We start from the raw sequence: 16689 nt of genomic DNA on the forward strand, positions 1-16689 counted from the left end.
GATTCCCACTCGCAGTGGAGGCATTTAGAGGCCCCTCCCCAGCAGGGTCCTGTTGGCTGGTAATTCCCAGAGGATAGAGGGCTCTTCAGCAAACAGTCCTGCTATTCCCTCTTCAGATGCCTTCTTTGAGGGATCAGAGGGAGAGAGGGAAGGTCCAGGTGCACGTCTTTGAGGGAATCGGGTTATACATGCAAGTTGTACCTGGGTGTGGTGGCACACCCCTGCAATCCCAGCACATCATACAGCTGAGAATCATGTGCTCAATCCCAGCCTGGGCAATTTAGCAAGATCCTGTCTCAAAAATGTAAAAAAAAGATTTTTTTTAAAGCTCAGTGCAAAGGCCCTGAGTTCAATCCCAGCTATGGCGAGGGGGAAGCATGTTGCTTTAATGAGCCAAATCTGAGTTACTGTCAGCCCCACCCAGGAAGGAGGGGGTGGCCAGGGCGGCAGGAGCCAGCAGGGAAAGCACAGTGTCAGATCCAGAGGACTGACACTGTCCCCTTTTCCCGACAGCGGCACTAACCCTCCAAAGGGCAAATGGAGCTTTGCTTTGCATCGTGGGGGTCAACAGACACCTGCAGAAATAGTCTCAGGACCTTCTTTACATCACCAACAATTAGAAGGAGCACTACTTCTGCCACTGGCTGCTCCCCTCCCTGGGGCAGAGGGGAGCCTGTCTCAGTAGTCTACATGTGCTCTGCACCCCAGGACAAACCGTGGAGGGACCAGACCGGGCCTAGAGTGAGCAAAGGGTCTGAGTGACTCCGCCTCAAGGGGGCCGGGGGCAAAGCCCACCACCAAGCATGGGATGGCAGTCTTCCTGCCCATCCCTGGTGTCCCGGGATATGTGCCTCCCCAGGGAGTGTGAGTTCCCAGAACCAAGAATGATACGTTCCCTGTTCACACCAGCTTGGTGCCAAGCACATGTGGGCACCAGCACACACTGCTGTATACGTGAATGAACGGTCTTTCTCAGTGTGGAACAGCAGTTCCCAACACTTTGGGCACCAAAGATGGGTTTTGTAAAAGACAATTTTGCCATGCACAGGAAGAGGAGATGGTTTCAGAATGATTCAGAGGCACACACAACCTGGATTCCACGGGGGGGTCCACGCTCCTGTGAGAATCTAAAGCCACCAATGACCTGCCAGGGGGCTCAGGTGGTGATGTGAGTGGCAAGGAGACGTGGTAAACACAGACACAAGGCTTCTCTCTGGCTCCCTCTGCTCACCTGCCCTGCAGCCTGATTCCTGACAGGGGGTTGGGACCCTGATCCAGTGGAAGCATAAGGAAATAAACTCTGGTGGGGTTTTGTTGTGTGTGTGTGTGTGTGTGTGTGTGTGTGTGTGTGTGTGTGTGTGTGTGTGTGATCAGTACTAGGGATCAAACCCAGGGCCTCTGCACTGAGCTACATCCCTAGCCTTTTGTTTGTTTGCTTGTTTGCTTTATTTTTCATTTCTCTAAGTCACTAAGTTGCCCAGGCTGGGCCCAAACTGGCAATCCTCCTGCCTCAGCCTCCCAAATTGCTGGGATTACAGGTTTGTCCCACCATACTGGGCTAATTCCTGCATGAGCTTTATGGGACTGGAGCCCCATGAGGTATACAGCAAAGAGCATCCCTAATCAACAGCCTCTCAACTGATCTCAGAATCATTGCTGGCCCAAGGGCAGACAGGAATCCTGGGAACTTGGTTTGGCCAAAGTAACCCTAGACTTAAGTACTTCGGGGGACAATTGGAAAATGAAGAGCCCATCCCCAGCTGTTTATCAGACTCTACTCTGTGGGTAAGGACTAGGGAGAGAGGGGGAATGAGGTGTTCTAAAGCCTCCCAAGTTGAAAAGGGAAGGGCCAGAATTGTTAGAGCTTGAAGCTTATACACATGTAGGGAGTCTTTAAGAAAACCACCTTGGAATTTTTATTTTTACAATTTTTATAAAACCTCAGGACAGGTGAACCCCTCCCTGGATGCCTCCCAAGGCAACAAAGTTTCCATCCCTTGTACATCTCAGGAAACCCACCCTGTGCAGTAAGGAGAGGCCCTTCTCTCTGCTTTTGCGTAGGACTCAAACTTTTCCACTAGTTCATTTTCCAAAATCACGGGCATCCTATTTCTGCTAACCGTGGTCTCAATTCTGAATAAAGTTTACTTACATCTTGTACGTCGTCATTACTTTAAGAATGCAAAGACGAGGTATGGTCGAAATACATGGTGAACATTTCCAAGGCATGTCTTTTCAGGCCTATGACAAAACAGATCGTGAGGGCTGCCACCGAGCACCAGCCACCAGGACAGGCTGATAAAAATGTGAGGACAGTGTCTTCTCATCCATCCACTCACTGGACCTGGCACCATGCAGCTTCTGGCTCTTCCCCAATGTCAAAACGACCGTGAGAGGGAGTCGCTTTTAATTTATTCCAGTCACTGAGGCTGCCTCAATGGCTCAAGTACAGACACTCATGAAAGAGGATTCCCAGACCTGCTTCAGAAAGCAGAAAAATGGTGGGAGATGTGTGTTCAAGGTGAGGGGAGGAAACCAAGGTGGATCGATGGAAACGTGTCTCTTGCTGTAATCAATTTTTAAAATGTAAACATTCACTGTAACTATGTGAAACCAGGTAAGTGACCTGACCACGCCTGGGTACCCTGGGCTGATCTAGTGCAGGCTCTGGGCTACCCACCAGCCTGGGGAAACGCTCCCAGGGCCGCAGAAAGTAGGTGCCACACAAATCCAGATTCCTTCCTCTTCTCTCCCACTCAGGACCTCACAGCAGGGCCGTGTCCTGTTACATAACAGAGAGAGGGAGGGACAGGATATGCTACAGGGAGACCCAGCTCAGCCACACCGACTTGAGGACATCCTGTCCTAATGGCATCCAGCGCCGTGTGCATTCAGACAGACCTGGGCACTATCCCAGTGCCTCCTCTCTGTGACCTTGGGCAGGGTTACGCAGCCTGTTTCCTCTTTTGAAAAGAGGAAATGACAGCAGGCCTCCCAAATGACAAGATGGGACGAAGGATATGAAGATACCCTGTACAGAGCCGGAGTTCAGCAAACTGAGCTCCTTTCCCTCCCCTGCGTCTTCTGCTATCCCTTTGTCCCTGAAAAAGCAGAAAGCTGATCGGGGTTGAGGGTGGGGAGCTGAACCCTTGTCCCCGTTTAGTGTGAAGTGGAGATCTGGGGCACCTCCAGCTCCCCTGAATCCCAGCCCCCACTTTTCGGCACAGAGGGAACTCAGACGGCTGAAATATCCAGGCTGGCTCCAGCGTGGCCTCCCTGACCACACACTTGTGCTAATCCTGCCAGAAAGACCAGCCTGTGGTTAGGACGGGCAGCCATTATGGTTTCCAGAAAATTCCTTTGAGCAGGGAGAAGCTGTTTGCCATTCCTGAAGCCTCTCCAGCCTACACCAGTGTGGTTTTCCAGTTAAGCTGGGGCTGCTCCCAAATCTCCATTTTAACCAGTTTCTCTCTCCTTCCTTTTTAAGGAGGAAGCCTGGGACCACAACCACTCCTTGCTTTTATTTTTCTAACTGACTTCTGGTTGTTTTTCTGATTACACAGGTAAAGTCTGTGCCACCATCCAGGGATACCTTTGGAGGCCCGGTTTAGTGGGGAAATTGGGGGACCAAGTCAGGGATCACACAAGGAGAGACAAGTTGGGAAGAGGATGCCAAGTTCCTCTCTGGATGGGCGGGAGAGACCAACTTTGAAATTCTTTGTTTTTGGTACCAGGGATCGAACTCGGGTCCTTGTGCTTGTGAGGCAGAAGGCAGAACCACTGAGCTAAATCCCCGGTCCTACTTTGGAATTCTTAATCTGGCCTCCACTGGGAATGTCTGAAGGGGAGTTGGACACCCCGGCCAGTCCTCGGGTGTGAGCCCCAGGGTGGACTCAGGGCACCTCAGCACAGCATGGGGAGCCGAGAGAAGAAAGAAGTGTGGGTGAAATATGGGGGTGAGAAACTGAGGAGAAGACATCAGAAAAGTCTGGAGGGGAAGACAGAGGAGAAGAACCAGCAGAGAGGGAGGCTGACCCTAGCCCTAAGAAGACACACAGGACACTGTACCAGTTCCGGGTCTCATCTTGAGGGGGGCACAGCTTCTGCATCCTCTTCCTTGCAGGGGCCTTTTAGGGATCCTCTTTCTCAGAACCAAGCTTGGGACATGTGTGGCCTCTCAGATCTGCAACCTTGGCTGAGAGACCAGTCATGAGTCAATGCCAAACGCCAGTCGTGTGAGTGAGGCATCCTGGGGACTCTGACCTCGTCAGCTATGTCTGTGACCACAGCCCCAGCCAGAAGACCCTTCTAGCTGAGTCCAGGAAACCCACAGAAGCCTGAGACAGAAAGGTGGTTATGCACTGAAGCAAAAAATAAGTCATCGGAGTCATCACCATAACAGCAATAATGGCTCCACAGATGTCTCGGTCCACTTTGCGGTGCTGTAACAAAATCCCTGAGGTTATAAAGAAAAGAGATTGATTTAGCACCCGGTCTTGGAGGCCCCATGACAGGACCACAGCAAGAGAGAGAGATCACACTGTGGGAGAGGAAGCAAGAGGGCAAGCAGAGAAAGCCGGATCCCCTTTATAACAATCCACTCTCCGGGTAACCTTTCCAGTCCCAAGCGATCTAGTGCACTCCCAACACAGGGGCGGTGTTAATCCACAGTGACCTCATCGACTCCTCCTGGGCCCCACCTCTCAGTAGCATTACCCTGGGGACCGACCTCCCTCATCTGAACCTTGTGGGAGAAAGCACATCCAAGCCATGGCAGTAAGGACGGAGCCCTAACCAAGAGGGAGAAGGCGTGTGAAGGAATAGCGGACACATGTTCCACTCAGCAGGAGCATCATCCTGGAAGCGGGAGGGGCACAGGGACTCTGTGCTGCCTGTCACTACTTAAAAGCGTCCTTCTCGGCCAGGTCTCAGGTCTTGAGCCTGCAGGAAAAGCCCAGCCACAGCCTCGGCTATCGGACGTGTGTGGGCCAGCAGCCTGGCAGAGCCTGGGCCGGGGGCAGAGCGCTTGGGACCCAGTTTTAGACCTGCCACCTACTTTTGGGTCTGCATTTTCTCCTGACATGGGGTTGAAAAACACCTGGCCAGGCAACTTTCCAGGGTATTGCTGGAAAGAAAGAAAGAGCAGGCTAGAAAGGCGATCAGGGCAAAGTCCCATGTAAGAGACCCTTCTTATTATCATGACTGCTCAGAGGAAGGAGAAAATTGAGAGGTTCAACAGCACCCAGTAACCCACCTAAATTTATACAGACTGAGTGAGCCTGGCTAAGTTTCAGATTTGGGAGCATTCTGGACTTTGGGTTTTCAGGTTAGGGCAGCTCAGCTCACAAAGTATCCTGAAACCAGAAAAACTTAAATTGGAAATATCTGAGCATTTGGATGAGAATGATTCACCTGCACAACACATTTATGTAAAAGAAAACAAGAGGATCCAAGCTGCCCGCAGGGTTCTGACCCTCACCAGCCCCTTCAGGAAACTCCCATCCTGCAGAGATTTTGCTAAGAGCCTGTGCAGCCTTCAGCCCTTGGAGCTGGAGCAGAGCCTGGGCCGCTCAGGCAGCCGAGGAGAGCCGTTTCCACAACCTCTGCTCAAGGGGCCGGAAGCCTCTGCGCCATCATCATTTTCCGCCACCGACATCTATCACTGAAAATCAGTGCTGCCTCCCGGAGTGATAGAGCGAACACCAGGAATTGAGCCTAAAAACATCACAGAGTTAAAAAAAATTAAGTACAAATTAAAAACCATTAGCACCCTCATTCCCCTGAACTGTATTCAGGGCCAGCTTCTTGCCCTGGCCAGACTTGTGAGTTCCCCAGCACAGCACAGAAGGGAAGAGGTGGGAGGGAAAATAAACACAAGTTGTGTCTCCATCAGAGAGAGGGTACGAACAGCCAGCCAATGGCGGTGCGCAGGCATCCTGAAGGCCGCGGCTCTAGGGGCTTTCTGAGTAGTTTCCATGGTTTCCATGCCTTCCTAATCCTCACCCAAACAGCTCTCCTTCTGCTCACCTTGTGTCTCTGATCTGAAGGAGAAAGGAAATAAGCGTGACCAATATGCTGCTATCAAGCGAAGAGAGAGAGAGAGAGAGAGAGAGAGAGAGAGGAAGGGAGACGGGTGAGAGGCGAGTCTTCCTCAAAAACAGGTGACCTGAGTGCCCGCCTGGGCTTTGCGGGTATTTCTGGGGACCAATCCTGATCAAACTCTGGCTGAGAAGTCCGTGGATCCAACAGACTGGGTTTAGACGGGGAGGTGACCGGGCTGCTGGCCGTGGAGGTCAGGCCTTGCACAGCAAACTGCCCGTGAGCACCGAGCCCAGCATCTGAGGGACCAGAGTCTGCAGCGCCCGGAGGCCAGGCCTTTCTCCACACGCTGGGATACGAGCTACCCGGCCTATGTCCTTATCTCTGAAAAGATGGGCACCATTGCTGTGGGTACTGAAAATCCCGCGATGATGGTCCCGGCTTGTGCCTAGAACACAAGACCATTATAAATGGTAGCTTCCCCCCACCCCACCCAAAAAATAAAACGAGCTTTGTGCACGTATGACGCACTTGTGGGAAAACACCCACTGGAAGGGGCCAGCTGACGGGAACCGACATGTACACGCATGTGATCACGGAACCTGTCGCAGCCTAGGTAGCAAATGCTTCCGGGAGCCCAAGTTCCTCCCACCCCTTCGCAGCCAGGTCCCCCACCTCACCCCATCGTGGCCTCAGGGGATGGCTGGTGTTTTCTGTCCCCGCGTTCTAGAATGTCATAGGCATGGAAGCCTTTGGGGTCTGGCTTCCTCCCTTTCCCATGTTTCCAAGGCCCGTCTGTGTGATTGAAGGCATCCGCACCTGGGTCTTACGGCGTCACAAGCTTTCAACTGTGACTCCGATATCTCACTGTGCTTTGAGTCTTCCCGGGGCTGTCATCTCAGCACGTTCCTGGATCAGACCCTGGAGAGACTCGTGGGGGAAGCAGAGTTGGGGAAGGAAGGACAGGGGAGGGGAGCGGAGCAGCCGCCACCCAACCCAGGCCTGCCCTGCAAAACACACACGCCCAGAACGGCTGTATCCCGGGTCCTGGACCAACAGTGAGGCTGTGACTTCCCAGGACACCTTGCCAGCCCCTCTGCCTGATCCTTTACCAAATGTCCTCTCTTTCCTGGCCTTGGAGCTTCATAAAGAAGGAAGTTTGAAAGCCCACACACACACACACACACGATGCCAGAAAAGTCTCAGCCTCTTCTGTTCATCGATTTTCTTTCCTTTCGTTCATCAAGAAATCAGCGTCTGTCAGCATGCGCCAGGCATACGCAGGGCCGGGCGGTGGGCCGAGGGGTGGCCCCATCCCTGTCCCCTCTCCCACAGCAGGGTGGGAAGGAAGGGCGCCCCTGCGACATTCTCCAATTTCCCGCTATTCGGCTCAGACCGGAGCAGCAGCAGGCGGCCGAAAGGATTCGCAGGCGTCCCGCGCGCTCTCATCCTCCTTTTCTTTCTCTCTCTTTTCATCTTCTTTTTCAAAATGCTCTTAATAGTGGGGAAGTTCGCATAAAAGGAGACAAAACGAGGCCCGGGAAGCATGTCTGGCACTCAGCAATTGGTTCACCTGGGAGGTTCTTCTTCTGCCACCTCCCTGTGGCGGAGTCCCCAGCATCCCTGGGTGCCCAGCAGCAGGAGAGGGGCGTGGCTGGGAGCCGGAGACGGCAGGGTTGGGCTCTGGCCTCCCAGAAGCAAGTAGGTCAGGCCCACAGGAGTCCAGGGTGTACCACCACACCCCTTCTGGCGTCTCTCGGAGCCATGCGAGGGACAGGAGACTCAATACCCACAGGGAACGTTCTCCCTCCCTGAAGGCAAGGGCCTGAGGTCCGTGGTGGCAGGGGAGAGTGGCCTCCCTGGGGGGTAGCTTCCAGGCCTTGTGGCCCCCAGGGACTCAAGTCACACCGACCGCCCTCACCTGCACTGGCCACATAGAAGAGCAAGTCGGGCTCCTGCGCCAGGCCCGCCCAGGACCCCAGCTCAGCTTAGTGTCTCAAGAAACCTCGACACGCCTTCATCCATGTCCCCTCCCGGCTCTGTCCTGAACCACCCTCTCGGCCACCTCCCCCTACCCACACGGGAAAAGTCAGGAGCACACCTGAGAAGGAGCCGGCTGGAGAAGACCCACCCTGGACCCTTCCTGCAGGAGAGGCGGTTCCCTGGCTGGCTGCCACCACGAAGGCCAAGGCTGGGCCAACGTGCCTGCAAGGTGAGAGGGCTGCTAGCGGTCACTTGACTGGGAATCAGAGGGGGGCAGTGCCAGCAAGCCTTGTGTCTCTGGAGAGGTTGCATGGCTGAGTGGTTAGGGCGTGGGTCCTGCAGCCAGCCTGCCAGGGTTCAGATCAGATCAAATCCATTAGCGCGTATTCGCTGTGTGATCGAGACAGCAGCTGAACATACGGGGCACTGACAGCATTGCCTCTGAATCGCTACACCCACCACTTGATTCAGCCAGGCCTTCCTCTGTGTGCCAGGCACAGCAGCTCCGGGCCCATTAGCAGGACTCATGGTGGAGCGTGGGTACCTCCCCCAGGCCTCTCAGAGAGCTAGGCAGGCCAAGGAGAGGAAATTCCCAGGGCCTCTGGCCCCAAGCCCAGGCTCCTCCCTGGGGCAGAGGCCTTCAAGGCTGAAAAGCTAAAGGCTGGGCTGTCATCCAGGAGTCACTGCCACACAGGACCCCGCCAGGGGCACTGCCTGCATAGGCAGTGTCTGCTGCCCCAGCTAAAGAGAAGCTCAGGAAGAGGAGCCGTCTGCCCCCCAAAAGCTGGTTACAGAACCCAAAGGGTAAAAATCCAGGAGCAAGAGCAGAGGCCCCGATGAAGAGCATCTGGGAGCCCCCATGCCTGCAGAACAACCAGGTGAGGTGGTTTTCCCTTCTCCTGGATCAAGAGCCCGGGTTTCATCCTGGAAACTAAACTGCCTGGGGACACAGGCAGAGCACCCCTCCCCCAAAGCCACCTCACACCCGCGTGCCTCTCCGCTCCCCCCCACCGGAGGACAAGGGCTTCAGGGACCCAGAGCAAGAAGAATGTGGTTTCCGCTCAGCCTCACCCTCCAGAGACTTCCGCTGGGCTGCAGCCAGCTTGCTTAGGACGCCTCCTGCACTGAGGGAGAGAGGGAGGGAGGGAGGGAGAGAGAGAGAGAGAAAGACAGAGAGAGAGGGAGGGGCAGGCAAGAGGGCAGTCAGAGGGGTGCAACATGAGGCCAGGTCCCTTCCAGTAGAGGCAGCAGTGGGGAGACACAGGCAAGAAGAGTGACCAGAGGGACTGAGATGGAGGCAATGTGCACTAGAATACGTGTGTGTGCACTGTACATGTGTGTGCATTTCCTTACTGTGTGTGCACGGATACGATGTGTAGGTATGCAAATGTGTCCGTGTGTGTGTATGGATGTGTGCAAATGCACATATGCAAGCATATTGGTGCAGACGGATGTGTGGTGTGCAAAAATAGAACGTGCTGCAGAAAATATATAGGTGTGTGCCTGCAAAGGCAGTGTGTGCAAGTGTGTACGTGGGTGCAAATGGATGTAGGTAAGTGTGCCAGCATACATGTGTGCAACTGTACTCGTATGTGCAAGTATACGTGTGTGAGGGACCTGCAGAGAGGCAGAGGAAGAAAGACGGGCAGGAAAAGCCCTCAGGTCACAGCATCGCCCAGCATACCTGCCACACGGCACCAGTGGAGTAGAGGGGGCCCTCTCGTTTCTGGGCTCAGTACCTGGTACAGCAGGTGCGCAAGGACTGCTGCTGCCTCCAGAAGACTCCTGGGCACAGACGCATCCTTCTCTCAGGATTTGGTCACTGCGCTCTCCCAACTCCAGTTTCCCTCACCTCGCTAACAGAGGCCCTTCCCTCCCCACCTCACCATTGAGGTCAGCGGTCCCTACCCCCATCACGAGGGAGCTCAGTGCCCCCGCCAGCCAGATTCACCTCACTGGGGCCCAGGAACCAGGGGATTTCCTGACAGCTCCTCCAGGTAGTGATGTAAGCTGTTTATCTCGTGCTCAGCCAAAGAACTTTTATCTAAATGTGGAGCCTCTGGAGACAGGCCTAGCTGGCTTATTTCCACCCAGCCTCTTGGAACAGTCCAGGCTCCTGCTCCCTTTAGACTTTCTGCACATACGCAATGGCCCTATGGGAGGATTGGCAACACTAGACTCCTTCTCAGACTGATTCCCCAGGTGTCAGAGCCTGCCTGCGGCTGGTCGGCCCTGCAACTCCTAGAGCACTGGGCTCTGCACCTGATGCCTTCGGCCGGATGAATGCATGCTGAGCCTGAGAGCCAGGGCTGAGCTCACTCTGCATTCTCATCTGAGGCCAGGGAACTCTCTGGAGGTCTCCGTGAAAGGCAGCCCCTTCCACTCTGCTGCAGGACCCCACATTTAGCCAGGGAACCTTGACACTTGGCAGAGAGGGTCGGAGCTGGGATCCACCTCCTCCTCTATCCACTAGAGGCTATGTGAGCCTGTTTCTTCATCTGCATAAAGATGCCCAATTCCATGCCTCCGTGCCCAGGACCTGGGCTGGAGCAGTCCCTCCTGCTGCCCTAACAATCGGGGACCCAGAGCAAGCCCTGCTCTCTTCCATGCCCTCCTCAAGAGCTCAGGTTCTCTCCCTCTCCTTCCTCTCTGTCCATCCCGTGTCTCTCTCTGGCTCTCCCCACTTCCCAATCTCGAGCCGTTCTCCTCAACAGGACCTCTTACCCCCGCCTCCAGGATCCCTGACCCCGCATACAAGGGTCCTTGCCCCTCACATCTGGCTCCTTTGCCCCTTGCACCTGGGTCCCTTGAATCTCTTACCTGGATCCCCTGAAACCCACACCTGGATTCTCTCTCCTCTCATATGCGGGTCCTTTGCCCCCAGCACTCGAATCTCTTGAACCCGACACCTGGATCCCTTGCCTCTCACACCTGGGTCCCTTACCCCACATCCCTGGATCCCTCTGTCCCCTCCCTCCCTCACACACAGCTGGGTCCCTTGTCCCCCACACTGGGTCCCTTGCCTTCCAGGACTTACCCAGGATTGACTGCTCCATCTGTAGAGTGCCACACAGACACTCTTCTCTCCTGAATGACACTGCTGCCCCCAAGCCTAGGGCAGGTGCCTCTTCTGGGTGTTTGTGTTGTACCCCAAACTTCCTCCACCTCCGGTCAATCCTGGAGGACAGGAACCGCCTGGTGAATCACCACCTCCCTCCCTGGACTCTCACCCCTCTGAGAGCAGACCTTCATGCCAGGTGCATGGCAGATGTTGGTGAAATACATATGGAGGGCAGGGATGCAGCCCAGGGTGGTGCTTCTCAGGCACAGGAGAGATCCTGAGCTCCGTCCTCTGTACCACAGCAAAACAGAGGAAGGACAGGAAAGTGATGTGTCTGGAAGACTTTCCCAGAGGAGAGCAGAACCCCACCTCCAGGAGCAGGGCCCACTGAGATATGACTGAATATCTTCAGAATGGCCACGGGGCAAGGGCCCGCGGGTACCCACCCTGCCCCCAGCCCGAGGCTCCCATCCTCACGTCCCTGCCATCTCCACCAGCCCCTCACACTCCAAGGCAGCTCCAGGCTCACGGCTCTGCCACAGTGGGATGCGGTTCCCGGCAGCTGTTGCCATGGAGACCAGCCAGCAGTCAGCTCCATGCCTTCCCACTGCAGAGCCGGGGCAGAGCGAAGGGGAAGCCAGCTGTGCTCAGGGAGAGCCCCCCAAGCAGGGGGACACATGTGGCTCTGCACCCACATAATCCAGGGCTGGTGCCCAACTACCCCCACTCTCGTCCCACAGCTGGTGACTTCACCTCTCTGTGCCTCCTGGGACTTCAGAGTGCAGCCAGGTGAAGTGAGCCCACGTAGGGCATGAGACCGGCACCGTGTAGCCTGCATGCGCTGACCTCTGGGTTAGGTGAGCTTCCTGACTGTCGTGCCCAAGTCCCTCCATTCCACCCCATCTAAGATGGGCCTGGAGGAAGGAAGGGAGACAGTGATTTCATGTGACAGCTGAAAACAAAGAAGACAGTACGGGGCCACTAATCAAACATTGAGTGTGGCCTGGCTCTGCGGGCCCTGGTGGTGGCTGCCACCTGGCCACTTCCTGTAAGAAACTAATCTTACAGAGGGGACAAACCTGCATGAAGGGACTAGGTGGCCTCATGTGCGCAGGATGGCTGCTGGGTCTTACTGAGTGGGGCTGAGGGTCCTGTCTCCTTACACCTCAAGTGGCTATTTCTGGGGATAGCTGAGCACCCCCAGGACCACTGCATTCCTGAGACAGGAACACGTCAGGATGCTACAGCCCACCCTAGGCACCAAGAAGTCAGCTCCACCTCTCTACCACCAGCCCGGATCCTGGTGGCACTGACCACCTGTGTCTCAAGTAGGCCTGGGCCTGATCAACACACACAGACACACACACACACACACACACACACACCACACACTCTCTTCCCCCAAAGCACCCCTCGACCCAGCTGCTAGGCAGGGGGAGCTCGGCTGTGTTCCAGCAGGAGAACCTGTGACTTGTAAGCTAGTCAGCTATAATAGCAATGCTGCATAACAAGTATTTCCAGAAATCCTAGACTTGGAACAACAGTGCTGGATTTTCTTTCCTCTCTGTGGGTAGGTCAGTAGCCACTTGGCTCTGGATGCAACTGCAAATGTGGGGCCATACCAGCACTGGAGGTGCGGGGGGGCACTCTGCATCTATTCTAGGCTGGAGGACTGCAAAACCGCTTGGCCAAAGACACAAACGAGAACTCCTCTACCCAGGAAGGATGAAAAGAAGAATTGGAAACAAGAATTCAATCTGCCACCAATTATCAAGTGGAAGCAATAAAAAAGGAACTGAACCCTACATGCTCACGCCTGCACTCTCGCACACCCTCCCTCCCGCTCCCCCAGGGGGACTCAATTCCAAGGTGGGAACAGCTGAGTCTGCCCACCTCAGGGCTGCTGTGCGTGTTAGATGAGCAGAAACAGGACGGAGCCTGCAGACGTGAACACACTCCGCACCCATGAAGTACCACTTGACCCTAATTCTGCTCTCAGGGAGAAGGAAGCTCCTGCAGGGTCCTGAAGTTTGTCAGTTTTCCACTTAGTTTCCTTTTGCTCCTCTCCACAGCTCTGCTTACCTGAGAGAATAACGTCAACACCTGCGGTGGCATTCTAACCGTCCTGGGGGCATTGATCATCACTGTGAATCCCAACATAGCTGAGCTATTCATGTTTGACAGTGCGATCATGCAGGGCTGTGCGTCATGGAATCTTCAATGCAGAATATGCTTTGGTTCTTCCACGCACCTTCTCATCTGTCGTCTCACAGAGAGGAGGTGATTCTCCCTCCCGATTATTGGGGCCCAAACACAAGGGCCAGGAGGACTCACCTCACTCCCCAGCTGAAGGACTGCCCCGGAAGGACGGGCGCGGGTCCCTTGTCTGATCCAGAATGGGATTTGCACACCGAGGGAAATGCACCACGCACACACTCACGCACGCACAGTGGGCTCCATCTTCTCTCCCTAGTCATTGAGCTTTCAGGTTCCCACCTCCTTCCCAGCCCCGTGTCCTGGTCCGACTTGTACTTCCTCCCCTGGGGTCTTGCTCAATGATGACCTTTCGGCATCCCTGCCTCTCCTTCTGCACAGCTGCCATCTTGCCTCCCTGACAGATGTGGTCATGCCCCAGCCACACACCACCTGCTCCAGACAGACGCCCTCTCTGCTGCCTTCCCTGGCTCAGGCACTCCTGAAAGCAGAGTCCAGGACCCAGGCCTAGGGATGGGCACAAACTTCAGTATCTGCATGGGTTGGATTGTGCTCTCCATGAGGCCATGCTCAAGGTCCAACCTCTCATTCCTGTGGATGGATCTTACCAAGTCCAGAGGAGCTCGCACCGTGCTTTGGCGGGCTCTAATCCATTAAAATCCAGGAAAATTTGGGCCCCAAAACACTTCAGGAGACCATGAAGGCCTCAGATGGGAGTCATGTATCTATAGGCCCAGGGATAAAAAGGGACAGGCTGGGGATTTAGCTCAGTGGTGCTGCTGACTGCCTCGAAAGCTCAAGGTCCCAAGTTCAATACTCAGAACCAAAAATAAAAAAAGGATTGCCAGCGCCCCCTGGAAGCCAGTAGAGAGGTCTGGCCCTGATTCCCCCAAGAGCCTTGAGAGGGAACCACCCCTGCCAACACCTTGACTTTGGACTTTGGCCTCCAGAACCCAGAGAGAATATGTGACTGTCACTGTAAGCGACTCCCGTCTGTTGGGATTTGTTGCTGCAGCAACAAAACCCAAATACAGTGGCCACCGCCTCAGGGCTTCTACGATGTCCAAAAGGAAATGGGGCTGTGGTCACCCACAACAAGTTCTCTCGACGCACTGTTCCAGGGACAGCCATGGCTCAGTGGAGCGGGCAAGGTGTAGGGCTTGAGCCCAGCCCAAATCCCAGCTTGGCCCCTTGGAGAGGGCAGGTGCCTTGTGTCCCCACAGGAGCTCCCTGACAACCAAGCAGTGATGTCAGCGCCCAGGTCCCCCCGCTCAGTACCATAATCAGAAGAGACCAGAGCCTGGCTGGGCCCTCGGACAGGTCCCACCAGTGCTATTTCCCAGCCTGCAGACCATGCTGGCTGTCTCAGACCAGAGGAGCTAATGGGGCAGGGCGAACATCTACAACCACCCTGCACAGTGTGGGGGCTCGGTGTTCCTCCTGTCCTTCCCACACTTGGGGAAGCAGGGACAGCGACAGACGGCGCTCTCAGGAACACTGGTAACCAGGACAAAGCCTCATCACTGTGAGCCCCTCCTGCCTGTCCCTCTGCTCTGACAAGAACCTCCTCACTCCTCGCCAAGGGCTTCGCTGCCCTTCCGGTCACCTGCTACCCCTTAACTGCATCCAGACAGCCCTGTTTCACGTATTCATTCATTCCACAATCCCACTCCAGGCACTCAGGCTGCACCTGACACCACACTACGCCCTCAGGGAGCCCTGAATGACAAAGACACTGTCCCTGGTGCCCCTCTAAGAAAGAGACATGGGCCTTGGAGTGACTGCAGAAACCCAAAGCCATGCTGGTGTCCCCGCTAGCTTCCAGCCCCATCTCTTCCCCTGCCACCCCCCAGAGAGCTCTGTCGGTCCAAGTCCCAAGATACACAACAGCACGTGTTGCTGGGGGCATCATTTAACTTTCAAATGGAGTAGGGCTGGGTACAGCGGTGCATATCTGAAGTCCCAGCTACTTGGGAAGCTGAAACAGGGGGAACTCAAATTAAAAGTAAGTCTGGGCATCTTAGCAAGACCCCTGCCTCAAGATAAAATTTTAACAGGTCTGCGATAGAAGCTCAGTGGTAGAGCACTTGCCTGGGATGCTCAAGGCCCTGAGTTCAAACCCCAGCATCAGGCAGGAAAATTAGGGAGGGGGTTAATTTAAATCATTCAATTGGTAAACAATCTAAAACATTATCTGTCCCACTAATGTATGCAAAACTATATTTTGGGGCAGATGCAAGTCTCCTGAATTTTTAAGACAAACCCTCTCCTGTTCACAAGCTTCAATTCACTCTGTCTGCACTCCCAGACCCCCAGGGCCTGTTCTGCTCTCTCCTGCTTCCAGTCACCCAGCCACGACATGCAGGAACCTCTTCTGGGCCTTGCTCCCGGCCCAGCCTCCTCCTCAAAAAGCCTCCTGTAAGGCAGGGCCAGAACTGCCCAGGGTTTCCTGGGAGAGGGCCAAGGGCCTGCTCCCCGTAGCAGCAGTGCTGGCTGAATGTAGCTACCAGTCACTAATCTGCCCTGGCTCTGTCAGGCCAGGAAACCTCCTGTAGGTGCCACACAAATACAATTAACCTTTAAGAAGTCAGGATGCCACCCTCGGAGGGAGAGCTCCCCCCAAGAAGAGACCCCACCTTCTCCACCTTCTTGGACTCCAGATACAAAGAGGAAAAAGTTTAAAGCAAGCAGGACTCACCCATGGTAAACCTTTCCATCCATCAAACTGACAAGAATCCAGGGGATTCGAAGGAGTACACAGGCCAACCAAGATGCCAGCGTGAGCCACCGAGCCCCGCTGCCATAACTTCCGGGGGACTTCTCCCTGGCAAAGGGGCAAGCAGAAAGAGGGGTCCCCATGGCCCTGCCACACCCACCCAACAAAGCAGCTACCACATTCCAGGCATGACGCTAGGTACCAACGATAAAGGAGAAACGGGTGTTTCTGACCCCGGGGATTGGTGGGAGGAGGAAGGGAGTACACTTGTGAGATGTTCTTTTCACAGTATGAAAACAAAGTCTAGTTTGGGCAGGACTGCAGAGCCGCAGCGTCTGGTAAGGTGATGGTCTGAGACAGGTCTCAGCGTGAGCAGTTCTCCCACCAGACGAAGGGAACCCAGATGGACCGGCTAGGATGTGGTGGCTAAGGCTGGGTCCTGGTCCCCCAGGACGATCTGTGTATGTGCTTGGACGGTGGACACACTGCCCCCAGCCGATGAGGCTAAGTGGAGGCCTCCTCTGGAGAGTGGGCGGAGGGTCAGCTGGTCACCTGGGCCATCTGGGCAGGAGCTCTCCCCTCACCCAGTGCTCCAGCTTCCTGCCTTCCTGTTACCCTCCACTGGCCATCCTGCTGCTCCACCCCTCTCAGGAGAAACCAGCCCTGCAACACAGAG

General features: G+C 55.1%; 2 long non-coding RNA genes across 4 annotated transcripts; both read right to left on the reverse strand.

Moving 5' to 3' along the window:
- Positions 1–1732: 1732 nt before the first annotated feature.
- LOC104858344 lies at positions 1733–9149 on the reverse strand. Of its 3 annotated transcripts, none has more exons than XR_002025176.2 (3): positions 6859–8376; positions 4069–6487; positions 1733–2241 (listed from the first exon to the last, which is right to left on the reverse strand). It is a non-coding gene; the product is annotated as an uncharacterized LOC104858344 (long non-coding RNA). The 3 variants fall into 3 exon arrangements; XR_004518583.1 differs by lacking the exon at positions 1733–2241 and adding an exon at positions 9094–9149 and having other exon boundaries at positions 2264–6487; positions 6859–8369; XR_004518584.1 differs by lacking the exon at positions 1733–2241 and having other exon boundaries at positions 2264–6041; positions 6167–6487.
- A 19-nt stretch (positions 9150–9168) lies between these two features.
- LOC104858343 lies at positions 9169–16202 on the reverse strand. The gene is made up of 4 exons (XR_779113.1): positions 15996–16202; positions 11837–11997; positions 11060–11199; positions 9169–9807 (listed from the first exon to the last, which is right to left on the reverse strand). It is a non-coding gene; the product is annotated as an uncharacterized LOC104858343 (long non-coding RNA).
- Positions 16203–16689: the final 487 nt, after the last annotated feature.

The sequence above is a fragment of the Fukomys damarensis genome, unplaced genomic scaffold (assembly GCF_012274545.1).
Source record: "Fukomys damarensis isolate Sample0158 unplaced genomic scaffold, DMR_v1.0_HiC HiC_scaffold_23, whole genome shotgun sequence".
NCBI classification, from domain to species: domain Eukaryota; kingdom Metazoa; phylum Chordata; class Mammalia; order Rodentia; family Bathyergidae; genus Fukomys; species Fukomys damarensis.